This window comes from Furipterus horrens, unplaced genomic scaffold, assembly GCF_987537825.1.
Source record: "Furipterus horrens unplaced genomic scaffold, mFurHor1.1.pri manual_scaffold_11, whole genome shotgun sequence".
NCBI lineage: Eukaryota > Metazoa > Chordata > Mammalia > Chiroptera > Furipteridae > Furipterus > Furipterus horrens.
The window spans coordinates 90,708,828-90,718,914 of record NW_028327181.1 but is presented as its reverse complement, the minus strand read 5'-3'; the positions used below and the strand labels follow the sequence as shown (position 1 = coordinate 90,718,914).

At 42.3% G+C, this 10,087-nt stretch overlaps 1 long non-coding RNA gene across 1 annotated transcript; it reads right to left on the bottom strand.

The window, feature by feature from the left end:
* Positions 1 to 2,792: 2,792 nt before the first annotated feature.
* On the bottom strand, positions 2,793 to 6,870 carry LOC149998839 (uncharacterized). The gene is made up of 3 exons (XR_016507219.1): positions 6,808 to 6,870; positions 5,903 to 5,977; positions 2,793 to 2,839 (listed from the first exon to the last, which is right to left on the bottom strand). It is a non-coding gene; the product is annotated as an uncharacterized LOC149998839 (long non-coding RNA).
* Between the last annotated feature and the right edge of the window lie 3,217 nt (positions 6,871 to 10,087).

The following is a 10,087-nucleotide window of genomic DNA, read 5'->3' as shown; positions in this document are numbered from 1 at the left end:
GACTTGTGGTGAGAATGCCCGACACATGTAGAGGTTCACTGAAAAGTTGCTGAATGAATGAATGAATGAGTAAGTGAATGAATTTACACTTGGACCATTTTGTGGGAGAGGCACAGAGTTACTTAGAAACCTAAGATCTGCAAACCAATCCCAAGAGAATCCTGGTTGTCCAAGGCTTCAGACTTTTGAAGCTTCTACGGAGGGGTGAGGGCAGGGGACCAGGCAGTGGGAGGCTTTTCTTGAAGGCGCAGAGTTTACCCACATGGGTGAGGCCCTGGAACTTCAGGCCAAGGTGTGGGTAACTTGACAGAAGAATGAGCACTTCATTCATCTTGCAGCCACCTCCTGCCCCAGCCCTGTTCCACTGGAGTGGCTCTGGCCGCACTGCTGCAGGGGGAGTAAGATGCTCACCTTCCCTTCACCCCTCTCCCCTGCTGGCACCCAGCCAGGGCACCTGTGGGGTCACCAAGATGCTGGCACAGCCAGCCCCAGGGGCGGGGGAGCAAGACAAGCTGCCCCCCCCACCCCCGCTGGTCAAGGGGAGGTCTAGTCAGCCAGGGAAGAGGAGGGGAGGGACATCTCAGGTCTGGTGACAGGTGAGCAGCCTCCTCTGAGAGCTGGAGGAGGGCAACGAGTGAAGGGAAGTCCCTCTCAACCTCCCCCCACCCGCAGGTCCCAGCAGCCACCACTCCCAGACAGTTTCCTGGTTCTCAAACCTCTCTGCTTCACTGCCTGTGCTCCCGCACCCATTAAACTGCAGTTCCTGCCTTCCTTCCCTCTCATTCCCCCTGCCCCCCACCATGTCACCATAACCGCCAGGGAGGCTGGAGTTGAGCAGGGCCCACCCTAATCAGCTCCTCCATCGCGGCTTTGATGAGAGGAAAATCCTGCAGCTGGGGAGACCATAGTAGTTGTGTTGGGGGATGAAGGGGGCAGGGAGTATCTCCTGGGATCTGAGTTGCCATCCTGGGGCAGGAGGGGCCACACGCTCGTTTTCCTTCCTTGAGCAGGTACAAAGGAAGCCACATGAACATAGCCCTGCCTTTGAAGCTCACCTTTGAAACCTGGACTCCTGGGTCTGAGCCAAGGGGACCCAGACGCCAGCGCCTTCTCTCCAAACAGCTGCCCAGCCCTCCAGACATGCTGTTGTGGTTTCGGGTCTGTGAGATCAAAGGGTCCTGGCCCTCTTCCCACCAAGCAGTTAGAGGGTGACTGTCAGGGCAAGGTACACAGGGTCCCCTGCAGGGGCACAAGCTCAGATTTCAGAGGACTCCAAAACGCATGCACCCCCATGTGTGTTTGGGGCATCTCAACACAGAGTTGACCTCATTTCTTCCTCACCTCTTGCTGTGTCCCAGGTTCCATTTTGCAGATGAGGAAGCTGAGGCTTTGAGAGGCTAAATAATGTATCTAAGGAATTAGGACCAGAAACCTGATCCTAACTCCAGGCCTGTCTTCCCACTGGATACTCCTCTCATCAGTCCAAAGATAGAAGATGATTTCCTGTTCCTGGTCACCAACCCAGTTATATGCTTCAGTCCCCAAAGCCACAGCTCAGAAAGGGCTGCCCCTTTCTTACTTCAAAGTGCACTCATTTTAGGAGGCCCCTCCCACACAGGCAGGATGGGGGGCACCCAGGCCTCCACCTCGAAGCCCAGTTTTTCCTGCCCCTCCAGGCACATCAGTCCTCACTTCCCCTTTGTATGTGTTGTCTAGCAGCCCGGACCAGAGAGCTGGGTGGGGCGTGGTGAGTGGGGATATCCAGTCTGTCTCCTGAGCTCCCCCTTGGAATACAGGAGAGGTGGGAGGGGAGGGCCCCTGCACAGGGGCTCAGCTCTTTCCCAGGTGAAAAGAAGCAGGGTGGAAGACACCCCCCCATTCCAGCTCAGGCAACTGCCTCTCACCTGACCCCTCACCTGGCCCTCTGCTTCCTCTCTTCCTCCTCCCACCCCACCTCCTGGTCCCTCACCTCACTCCAGACTACCTGATCAAAGGCAAGAATCTAGGAGCCATTAATGATCTCCTCCTCCTCCTCTCTCCTTCTTCCCCCTCCCCAACCCTCCCTGTGCTCTTCCTGCCAGGATGCAAATAACTGTTTCCCCAGGTGGAACCTGACTGGGTCAGAGATGGAAGGGCCAGCTATATCAGCTCCCTCATTTTACAGATGAGCAAGCTAAGGTCCAGAGAGGGTGACCTTTCTCAAGGCCTTTACAGATAATTGATTATTTAAACACAAAATATAGTGTGGTGCTTATAATGTAAGTAAAAGTAAAGTGTATTGAAAACAACAGCACAGAGGCCAGGAGGGACAAATGGAAGTACACTATTGCAAGGTTCTTATACCACTGATGAAACCATAAAATATTATTGGAAGAGAGATTGTGAGAAGTGTTGCGTTAGTTGTGATTTCGGACGCTGAAATAAATCCGGCAGGCAGGATTATTGGCCAGTAACGAACGGAGGACTGTGGCTCGCTCAGACCATCAGCGGAGAGCGGGAAGCCTCATCCTCCTTTTATTAGGGTTTCAAAAGTTACTAAAAATAGAACAGGGGGTATGAGCTTTACAGCCAACCACAGGAGAATTTTATAAGTGATAGTATCATTGATATGTCTAGCACCTATCAGGGAAGCAAGGCAGACACTCTATTCTTCAAAGCCAGCTCCATATCAAGACTTCATTAACAAGGAAGCAGATGGAGTACACAACAGAACCTGTTTTACCCAGGATTCCACGATTCAGTGGCCTCGACAGCCTAAAGCCGAAGGCGGAGACGAGAGTTGCTCATCGTCTCCTGGGTGGTGGGGCATGAGAATGCCCCTACCCAGAGATCTGTCTTCCTGCAACAGAGAAGGTAAAGATGCATACTATTAACCATAAAGCAATCACTAAAATAACAAAATCTGAGCTATACCTTTTTAGCCCACAAAGAAAATAAAATACTCAAATGTATTCAATCCAAAACCACAAATGAAAAAAAAACAACAACAACAGGCAAACAGATGGGACAAATAAAAAACAAATAGCAAGACAGTAGATTTAAATGTAATTGCATCAATCATTACATTAATTGGAAATGGTCTAATACAGCTGTCACACTAGATAAAAAAAAGCAAAAGCCATCTTTATGTGTCTACAAGAAACAACTTCAATAGAAAGATACACATAGGTTAAAAGGATAGAAAATATACTATGCTAACACTAACCAAAAGAAAGCTGGAGTGGTGATATTTCCATAAGACAAAGTCAATGTCAAAGCATATTACCAGGGATGAAGGAGGCTATATTTCATCAAAATAAATATGTCAAATAATGAAGACATTACCTAGAAACTTATACACCTGATAACAGAGCTTAAACATAGATGAAGGAAAGTGAGAATGACCAGGAGAAACGAACAAATCCACAATTATAATCGGATACTTTAATATTTTTCTTTCAGTGATTGATAGAGCTAGTAGATAGAAAATCAACAAGGATATAGAAGACTAGAAGAACACTATCCACCTACATGATGTGTAGAAGACACTCCTCCCCAAATCAGCAGGATGTACACTTTTTTCAAGTGGACGCATAAGATTTGCCAAAATAGACCATATTCTGGCCTATTACCAGAATTTACTGGCTATAAAGTCAGTTTCAATAATTTAAAAAGGATTTTAGTAATTCAATATACGTTCTCTAACAACAGTGAAAGTAAATCAGAAATTAACAGATCTATAAAAAAAAAGTTCACAGTTTTGACAACTAAAAAACATGCTTCTGAATAACCCTATGGGTCAAAGAAAAAATTCATAAGGGAGATTAGAAACTATTTTGAACTGACTGAAACAGAAAACATGAGATGTCAACACGTGGGATGTTGCTAAAGCAATACTCAGCTTCTGCAGCTTCCATCTTAAGAAACCAGAGAAAGGACTTCAGGTCAAGTTGCAGGTATAGGCAGACATGCTTCAGCAGCCCCCTGCACGAGCATAAGAAATATCACAACTATCCTCAAAACGAAAAACACCCAGAACTGTCAGAAAATCAAACTGCATGGAAGTCCGGCAACCAATGATTTAAAGGAGCCATATTCATCCAGATGGGTAGGAGGGGTGGAGCCGGGGCGGAAAGGACACTGTGTGGTGCTGGTGAGGAGGCACCAATGGCTGGCAGAACAGGCAGTCCTACATTCATGTGTGGTGCATAAAGATCGGGTGATCCCAATCCAAGCCAGACTGCGCAGCCCAGGGCGCCAGCACCAGAAAAATAAAGCGTAATAACTTCTGGCTATTAAAACCAGTGTGGGTTGGGGTGGCGGAAGAAACCACTTGTCACTCAAGCGAGTCTGCTTAGAGGGCCCCCACAGTTCTAGAATGCACTCAAACCCACCCACTCTGGGAACCACCACCAGTGCAACAGCTAGAGGGGTGCCAGTGGGTGAAGTGACTGGAAGCAGGGTGAGTGCCGAGCAAGCCTCCAGAAGCCAGGCAGTGGCATTGTCCTCTCTCTGACCCCTCCTCCACAAACAGAGCCACAGAGTGGTGAAATGGGTTGCCCCGCCCTGGCAAATACCCAAAGCTCCACCCCATACAACTTAACAGGTGTGCTAAGACAGGGAGTCAAAGCAGCTCTACCTCGTACACAGAAACAAACACAGGGAGGCTGCCTGGTTGAGGAAACAAAGGAATATGGCGCAAATGAAAGAACAGAACAAAACTCCAGGAAAAGAACTAAACAAAATGGAGATAGCCAACCTATCTGATGCAGATTTCAAAAACACTGCTGATAAGGATGCTCAGAGAACTCACTGAGTACTGCAAAAGCATAAGGGAAGAAATGAAGGCTACACTAAGTGGAATAAAGAAAAATCCACAGGGAATCAACAGTGAAGGGAAGGAAGCCAGGGTCCAAATCAATGATTTGGAACATAAGGAAGAAATCAACAGTCAACCAGAAGAGAACGAAGAAATATGGAAGTTAAAAAAATGAGGAGAGAATAAGAAAACTCTGGGACACCTCCAGAAGTACCAACATCCGAATCATAGAAGCAGAAGAGGAAGAGCAATAAAGTCTATTTGAAAAAATAATGAAAGTAAACTTCCCTAATTTGGCAAAGGAAACAGACATACAAGTCCAGGAAGCACAGAGAGTCCCAAATAAGTCGGACCCAAAGAGGACCACACCAAGATACGCCATCATTAAAATGCTAAATGGTAAAGGTAGAGAGAGAATCTTAAAAGCAGCAAGAAAAAAGCAGAGAGTTACCTACAGAGGAATTCCTTTAAGCCTATCAGCTGATTTCTCAGAAGATACTTTGCAGGCAAGAAGGGACTGGCAAGAAGTATTCAAAGTGATGAGAAACAAGGACCGAAACCAAGATTGCTCTATCCAGCAAAGCTGTCATTTAGAACGGAAGGGCCAAAAAAAAAGTAGAAACAACTCAAACATCCATTAACTGATGACCACTTAAACAGACTGGTATCTTCACATAACTGGAAAATTACACGGCAATAAAAAGGAATGAACTACTCATAGATGCAATAACATGAATGAATTCCAAAAGGATTATGCTAACTGAAAGAAGCCAACACAAAAGGCTACACTTTACATGATTTCATTTATAAGAGACTCTGGAAAAGGCAAGACTATCGTGACAAAAATCAAATTGGTACTTGCCAGGGACTAATGGTGGGAGGAGGAACTGAGTGCAAAAAATCATGAGGAGCCTTTTAGGTAGGACGAAAGTATTCTGTATCTCAAATAGCATGGTGGCACATAAATACACATTTCTCAAAACTCACTGAACTGTATACTTTAAAATAGTGAATTTTATTAAATAAGAATCCGACTTAAGAAAATAATAAGGCAAACCTAAAAGAACAAATAAGTGAAAATAAATATAAGAAAAATCAACTTACAGTTTTTCCAAATTAGTGTTTAGCGCGAGGATGCGCTCAACTGTTGTGAGTGACACATCTGTTTTCCCCAGGTCTCTGAAGGAGAAAGTCCAAACATGCATCAAATGAACCCAAAGACAAAATTCTGTACTTGAAAGGGCACTTAATATCTGCTTACTTCAGTTTTGGCTTCTCTGTCAAGCCAGCTCGAAAGTTTACTTGCTGTGGATAATAATTTCAGAGAGCTCTTCTTGAAGAAATTTAAATTTATTTGCATCATCAAATTAATGATGTCGGTGAACAGTACAATCTACTTTTTTTTAGCCATTATTCTACTTCTAATTCTCAGTAGCATCCACCACTTCATTACTCTTTAAAAAATACATAATGTACAAGTTATTCCTTTTTCCTTTCTGAGATCAATGGTGTTTCTACATGCTTCTCAAGTTACATATCAGTGTGTGTTCTTTAACACCGCTCCCTTTCTCTGCTGGCTGCTTTGTCCACCTGCTTTCTCTCTTAATCATTTTTCTGTGCCAATAACTTTGTTTTTTTCAATAGGGAAAGATATTTTATTTATTTTTTATTTTTAAAAATATTTTTAAATTTATTTTCAGAGAGAGGGGAAGAAAGGGAGAGAAACATCAATGTGTGGCTGCCTCTCATGCTTCCCCAACAGGGGACCTGGCCCTCAACCCAGGCATGTGCCCTGACTGGGAATAGAGCTGGCTGCACTTTGGTTCACAGGCCAGCGCTCAATCCACTGAGCCACACCAGCCAGGGTTACTGTGCAAATAACTTTTATGCAATAAACCAGTTATAATTTAAATGATGACTTTTTAGTCAAAATGCAAAATGCTAACTCTGACAAAAGTAGAAAGGAGCAGAAATCATCTCACGAACCAAGAGATTGTCGCAATACTTACAGATATTTTAATGCTGGCAAATTAAAAAGATAGGGATCATCAAGACCTCTGAAAGGATTATGACTGAGGATTCTGAAAAAAATGCAATAGAATAAAAATTATCTGCATTTTCAATAATTGCCCCGAAAGTTTATATTCATTTTGTTAGTACAAAACTAGAAGGTTAAAAAAATATTATTTTCTGTCTTTACTTATAGATCACCCAGAGAATCTGTTAAGCACTCTTTGCTGGGGAACTATCCAGGTCTCTAAATGATAAAGTGGGGAAGCGAAAGTGGGAAAAAAAAGAAGAAGAGGAAGAAGAGGAAGAAGAGGGAGAAGGAGAAGGAGAAGGAGAAGGAGAAGGAGAAGAAGAAGAAGAAGAAGAAGAAGAAGAAGAAGAAGAAGAAATAAGTGGATAGCAAAGAAAGAAGTATGCCAAAGAACTTTCAGATGGAAAACCCTAGAGGTGACTATGCTGACAGGAAGCTCTTGCTCTACAGAAAATACTTATTGTGGCATCCTCCATAATTCAAGTTGCTTTTCTTTCATCTACAGAATTTTTTTTTTAATTCCAGTTTAAATCACCCAGTTAAAAATAAAAATAAGACCAATTCCTTGGTTTTAGAGCCAAAGAAGGGATAAATCTTAAGAGGAACTGGTGAAAACCACAGTCTCATCACATACTCCCATGTGTATTCTTATATCACAGGCTTCCTTACATTTCATGTAATCACCTGTTTACTTGTCAATTTATTGGACTGTTAGTGCCTAAAATTTTCTAGGTATTTAATAAATGTTTGTTTAATAAATAAATAACATTTTAACTGCATATCAGTAAAATGAACAAATGTGTTTTTTGACAAAATTTTTTATTTCAAATGCTGAAATAAATTTTATTCTTGACTCTTTAAAACAAGCAAAACAGACAAAAATAAGAAAGAACAGAAAGTCTGTTTTTAGGTTAACTCTTCTCAAGAATCGTTAGTGTAACCCTCACAATAATCTTACTGATAAATATTATTATTATCCCATTTTACCAATGAGAAAACTGAGGCACAGAGAGGTTGTATTGCTTGTCCCAGGTCATCAAGCTAGTAAGAAGCAGAGGTGACATTGAAGCCAGTTCTGACTCCAAAGCCTGTTTAACTTCTATGAAGAAAAAGGGTTTAAAATAACTTGTAATTTAACCTTACTTGTGAGACCACTAAATAAAGAAATAGATTTTCAAATTTCATGTACCCATCTGGGAGACCCTCGATGAGAAATTACATTTTCTGTTTTTATCTCTGTTTCCTAATCATCCCCCATGATTAAATATTTAACTAACGTATAGTCAAGTTTAAAACCATGTTGTAGGCAAACTCAATTTTCTTTAAACTGAAAATTTAACCAGCACGCTTGCAGGAATCCAGGGAACACTTATTCAAGAAAAGTGATTAGTTTCTGTAAGATCAATGATCTGTGTTGCTTTAATTCTTCTTAGACCTTTGCTCTCCATCCCAGGGGTAACATTGAAAAACAGCCCACATGCCCAGTACCACAGGGAACAGAATGGAATACAATCTCATTCCCAAAGAACTGTCTGGTAGTTCCCTGAAGACTCACTGAAAAGGTTTGTCTTTGACGTGACTGAGAGCTGGGTAGCGCCAAAAGCCTCTCTCCTCAGGGGCAATTTTGTGAAAACAATTGCAGGTAAATGTTTTAACAGGGTAGCCGCTGAGGCAACAGATAACAGTTGGTGCAAAATTTAAAAAAAAAAAAAAAGAGCCTAACCAAAAAGCTTCAAAGTCAAAGCCGAGAAATGAGATATCCATAAAAACTCTGAAGGGCTTTCAAAATATGCTCAGGAAATTGGACGACCATGGGACACATTCCTGAGAATCTAGGAAAGAACTATTAGAGCTAATAAATGAGTTCAACAAGGTTGCAGGATACAAGACCAATATGCAAAAATTAGCTGTATTTCTATACACTGGGAATGAATAATCCAGAAATGAAATAAAGAAAAAAACTCCAGCTATAACAGCATCAAAAAGAATGAAATATCCAAGGAAGTGTATGACTCACATACTAAAAACTACAAAACATTGTGTAGAGAAACTTTTAAAAGATGTAAACAAATGGAAAGACATGATGTGTTCATGAATTGGAAAATGATGCTGTTAAAATGACCTACTCCCCAAATCAATTTATGGTTTCAATGCAATCTCTATTAAAATTTCAACTGATTTCTTTCCAGAAATTGACAAGCGATTTTTAAAATCATATGACAATTCAAGGGACCAAGAATAGCTAAAACGATCTTGATAAAGAGGAACAATGTAGAAGGACACACACAGCCTGGTTTCAAAACCTAATTCAGAGCCACAGCAATCACAGTGTGGGACTGGCATAAGGCTAGACATAGCAATCAATGGAACAGGATTGACAGTCCGGAAATGAACCCTCACATGTGTTGTCTATTGAGTTCCCACAAGGGTGCCAAAGCTATTCAATGTGGAAAGAACCGTCTTTTCAAATGGTGCTGGGACAACTGTGTATCCCCATGCAAAATAAGCATCACTTGGGAACTTATTGAAGATGCAAATTCCCAGCCCTACTCTGGACCGACTGAATCAGTAACTGTGGGGGTGGAGCTTGAGTTTTAACGGGCTCTTCAAGTGATTCTGTTGTAGGCGAAAGTTTGCCCTACAGCACAGGTGTGATAACATGGTAGCCTGGCATGTTATCCTTGGCTTGGCCTTCAAAGCCCTAGAAGATCTGGCTCTAATATTCTGTTCTTCCTAGCTGTACTCCACAGGCACTCAAGGTATTTTTACTTGTACTCTACAGGTACTCAAGGTATTTTTCCTGTATTTTGCCTTTCCCCACGCTCCTTTTGCAAGCTTATTCCAGTCAAGATGTCTGTGTGATGATCCCTAAGGGCCCTTCAAGGTCGTCTTCAAACAGCATTGCTCTAGTAACATCTTTGCTGATCCAACTTCAAGTGTCTTTTCCCTCTGCTGTGTTCCAAAACCAATTCATACTTCTCATTGCCCATCACCATTTCTTCTTTTTGATACAGTTATTTTTGCATCCTATTTCCTCTGAGCCTAAAGTCCTTGAAAGGATGGATGAGGTCTTGCTCACCTGCACTGTCTACCATGTTTAAAAGTGGCACGTGAACATATGTAAACTCAAGTATTTATAAAATAAACAAGTAGCTGGGAAGTAGAGGGAGAAAAATAAATGTTGTAAAGGAAATGTGGTTTTATTATTTTATGGCTCCCTCTATGCGCCTCTGCAGCACTGTCTTCTG